The sequence below is a fragment of the Leptonychotes weddellii genome, chromosome 4 (assembly GCF_054177405.1).
Source record: "Leptonychotes weddellii isolate Sample4059 chromosome 4, ASM5417740v2, whole genome shotgun sequence".
NCBI lineage: Eukaryota > Metazoa > Chordata > Mammalia > Carnivora > Phocidae > Leptonychotes > Leptonychotes weddellii.
In genome coordinates, this window is record NC_138372.1 from 65,392,389 (window position 1) to 65,397,054 (window position 4,666).

Genomic DNA, 4,666 nt, shown 5'->3' on the forward strand with positions numbered 1-4,666 from the left:
GATTCTCCCCCTTGGAACCGGGAAATGGGCCTGCGGGACTCCCGAGCAGCTGGATTTGGCTCCCGTGCAAAGGTCTGCAGGGAGAGACGGAAGCCGACGCACGCACGGAGCAAAGCGGAGATGACGATGTAGCCAGCTGAGAAGCAGAGTTGCAGCCTCTGGCGCCTGGCTTTCCAGGGCTGACTCCGGGCCCTTCTGAGGCCTCACTAGGTGCCGTGATGTATCGAAACTGCCTGTGGGAGTCTGTGCAAACCGTGTTCCCCATTTTCTGGAGCTCAGCCGGTCCTTCACTGCACGCGGGCGGTGTGGAAAGAACCGTCTCCGCGACAGCTCAGTCTCTGGTCCACCCCATTCCTTACAGCATTCTTCCTTTGCATCTTGAAGGATGCGTGGCTTGAGACATTTCCCACTTCCCTCGCCTGTTCTCCCACCACAGATGTTTTCTGGACCCTGCTGTCTACATTGAAGAGCCATGGGGCAGGTCAGCAAAGGGCAGAAGAATAGTTTCCTTTTTCTCCCTGGAGGTTCTCACTGCTCTACATTTAAAACAAGTTGATTGAATAGGGCATGGGAGGAGAGGAGACATTCCCTTCCTTCCTCCCCCTCTTTCTCCATTTATTCATCCCACTGAAACTCTTTAGGCACTTACCACATGCCAGGCACTATTTAAGATACTGCAGCTAAGGTACTCCTGGAGCTTACATATAATGGATGGAGACAGACAATAACTAAACACACAGCTAAAATAATTTCAGATAGCAAAGAGTCAGAAATAGATAAATCAGGGAAGGAAGATAGAAGGTTACTGTGTGTGTGTGTGTGTCCATGTGTGCCCATTTGGTGGTTCCTTTAGGAAGGATGCAGACACTCAGAAGGGGTGACACTGCACGGACATGGGGGTGACAGACGGGAAGGAGCTGGCCACGAGAAAGTGGGGACAGCTTTCCGGAGAGGGCTCCTAGCATACACATGGGTGCCGTGGGCCCCGGCCCCTCTTGAGCTCCTCGCTTCTTTCTTTTCCTTTCCCTTTCCTCAAATAGTAACTGAGCCCCCACTAGGAGTCAGGAGCTAGCTGCAGGAGATCCAAAAAATAAGACAGAGTTTTGCCTTGGTGGATTCCCCGAGTAGGTAAAGAGAAAGACAGAGGAGCAAGTTATGAAAATAACAGATGGTGTGTACATAGCCGAAGGAAGTATAAAGTGTTGTTGGAAGATAACGGAAGCACAGGGGAGGATGCAACTACCTGCCAAGTTCCCTTAGACACCTGCCCAGCTGCTGGGGCCCCCAGGGAGGAGGCTCTGAACTCAGAACGTTCAATTCCTTTCCAGTGTATTGCTCTTTACCTTAGATGCCTTTGAAACAGAGTGGGAAGCTTATTGGAACAATCCAGCAAAATATGCACACGGAACACTAACAGGGAAGCCCAGAAGAAAATTGGAATTGATTCAATTTGCTGAAAAAACAGGAAAGGTGGCTTTTATTTGCAGGACTAGGACACTGACATGAAAATACACACACACAATGCTCAGAGGAGGGCAGAGGAGAAAGGAGGAATTGGCAGTCATCCCTGAAAATGTGTAATCCAAGAACGAAAGTTTTACAGAACAAGGAAAAAAACCGTAACACAACACAGGGTCAGAGTGAACTCTTTGGTACTTGTGTAACTGATTAAGCACTTAAAGGAAACTGGGTATTTACTTAATGGTATGACTCATTTGAATGGAACAGACTTAAACAAAAAACCCCACAATGATTAGGTTTTCCACTTATTGTTGTTGTGGGTTCATGTAACACTAACGACATTGGAATCCAAAAATATGGAAACCGCCAACAGAATGTGCCTATGTAAGGACAAAAGAGGGACAGGTTGTATCATTTAAACGGCTCAAGAGGAGACGCTAACTCGGGCCACTGTGTCGTGCGTGCCTTCAGATTACAGCTGGCGGTGAGTAGGTGTTGGGTGTTAGGTAAGTGGAAGAAGTGACTGCAGTGGTGGGAGGTGTGAATGCCAGAACACAACTGGGGTTTGTGGTAAACACCAGGAAGAGCATGCAATGGAGGTGTGTTAATGACTATGTCAGAAGAGAATAGATCATAGGGTAACCAGATGTCCCTCTTGAAGGAAATTGTCATTCTGTAAACACTTGCCTCAAGGCGACTTTGCGAGCAAAGAATAGCCCTTGGCAAGGATTAGTCTAGGGCAGAGTTCCTTCTCCTCGGTGAACTTGGGAAGAAAACCGGGAGCTTGGCTCAGTGCCTCATTTTTTCCCGCTGGGAGCAGGCTCCTGTGCTGTGAGCACATGCTCTGCTCAGCTCTTCCAGGTGGGGCTCGGCCCACTCCTGGGGGTGGGGGAGGTGGGGGGGATGGGAGGGGGAGGCTTGCTCTGGTCCAGCACTCCCTTAACAGGGTCCAGCCTAAAGCTGAGGTTCTACTTGCCAACAGATACGAATTAGATTTTCCAGCCTAACCTGTATCAGCAAAAAATGAGACATTTTGGTCTCTCTTGGGTCTTTTGCCTTACTTCTCAATGGTTCAGAACTCAGGCTGGGAAGTAAAGCATTGTTACTGAGCCCCCAACAGGGTCTTGCAGGGCACCTCAAAGGGTCCTCTGGAGCTGCTGCATTTGACAGTCAGAAGCCCGAGCACCTGCCAATTTGGAGAGAGACAAGTCTTATACGTTAGGACAAAGGAAACTTATTGTGGTTTCTGATCCAATCCCCAAATCAAAAGTCACAAGGACAGACACTCGGAGAGCCAGGTGTGAGTTTGGAGTTGAGCCACTTCTCACCTGAGCAAGTTTATGTAGCAAGCTGCAGGGTGAGAATTCTTTCTCCAGAGAATCATGTCTCTATCTCAGCCATGCTGGGAGGCCAGCTGGGTTTTCAAAATGCCACTAAATTCCCTTATGAACTGGAATGTTCAGAAACCAGAACTAAAAAACAAGAAAACAAAAAAGCCATAGACCCTAAAACTAAACAAACATTCCCTCCCCCACCCCAAATAAAATCAGCCCTTTTAACTGATGGTATGTGACACATAGAGAGGAGTTTCTGTGCTGAAAAATAAAACAATGAAACATACGTTCTGTACAGCACCTTACAGTTAACAAAGCACTTTTAGACACATCTACTTTGATGTACTTAACAACCTCATTGTATTAATATGATCTCCATTTACAGGAAAGGATGACAAGAGGAAGAAGAATAGAAAAAATAAAGGGGCTGGAGAGATGGAGGTAGCAGGTGAATTAGACCAAGGTCAGGGAGGGGGAGATGCCCGGGGACCCCCTCCCCCACCCCGCCCCGTGCAAGTGTGCTTGGCTATGTAACCGAAAGTCATGTTTAGTGGTCTCAGAGTATCTGCCACGTTGAAAGATCATAGAGGTGTGAGATTATTGTCTTTTCTGTCTCCAACTGCATCAGATTCCAACAATCACTTCCACTGCTGAGTGAGGCAACACACTGCCTCGCAGCAGATCACATGACCCAGGGCTCAGGTCTTGGGCCTTGAAAGTCTTGCTGTGCTGGTGCTGAGGGGGCTTCTCCTCGAATCTGGGCTGGCACACCAGAGCTAGATTTTTTCCACGTATATCCTTTTGGGGTTTTCTGGGGCAGGCCTGACAAGGGTGGAAGAAAAGTCCCATTTATTGAGGACCTTCAATGTATTACAAATGCACAGAAGAGGAACATGAATGATATCCTCTAAAATTCTCCTAATGACCTACGTGGGAGGTGTAATGCAGTTTTATAACAGAAGTATTTGAGCCTTTGGGAAGCTGAATGACTTGTCCAATCCAACTCTAGTGTCAGATAATATCTGAAATCTCTGGGAGGAGCTGGGCAAACATTAGGATCAATGAAAGGAGTTAGCAAAAGAAAAGGGAGACTACTTGCTGAAGACAGGGGTAAAATAGGTAGAGAGAGAAGTGCAGACTCATGGTGCGTGATGATTTACTTTGAAATACCGGGAACAAAGTTATATGAAGTTTTGCCAATAATTAATTGAGTTTGCAGCACTTCAGTGAAGAGGAGTCTGTCTGAGACGAAAGCTGCTCAAGAGGGAAGGGGCCCTGACAAAAGCCACTGAGAAGAGAGTGACATCCAGATTGGGAACCCAAAGGCAGTCACCCCCCAGATATTGAGAATGGGATACACTTTGGCTCTTGACATCATCGATGGCAAATGACCAGTTTTCACAGGGTGCAGAATGAAATTAGAGTAATCTGGGAACGGGGTATTTTATGAGGCAGAGTAACTGAGATAAGCAAGTAACTTTTTAACTTTCACTCCAACCCCAAGAGGTGGGCATTATTATCTCTATCATACAACTTGAGAAACTGAGGCACATAGAGGAAAGGCCTGACTTTATACTGTTGTCGTAAGGATTAAATAAGAAAAATCACATAAAAATTGTTTGCTCAGTGCCCGGAAAACAGGAAGTACTCAATAACTCTATCAACTTTTATTGTCTTTTTTTTTTTTTTAAAGATTTTATTTATTTATTTATTTATTTATTTGAGAGAGAGAGAATGAGAGAGAGCAAGCACACGAGAGGGGGGAGGGTCAGAGGGAGAAGCAGACCCCCCGCCGAGCAGGGAGCCCGATGCGGGACTCGATCCCGGGACTCCAGGATCATGACCTGAGCCGAAGGCAGTCGCTTAACCAA

General features: G+C 47.0%; 1 long non-coding RNA gene across 1 annotated transcript; it reads left to right on the forward strand.

Moving 5' to 3' along the window:
• Positions 1-981: 981 nt before the first annotated feature.
• Positions 982-3,410, forward strand: LOC145721302 (uncharacterized). Its single transcript, XR_014144950.1, has 2 exons — positions 982-1,967; positions 3,181-3,410. It is a non-coding gene; the product is annotated as an uncharacterized LOC145721302 (long non-coding RNA).
• Positions 3,411-4,666: the final 1,256 nt, after the last annotated feature.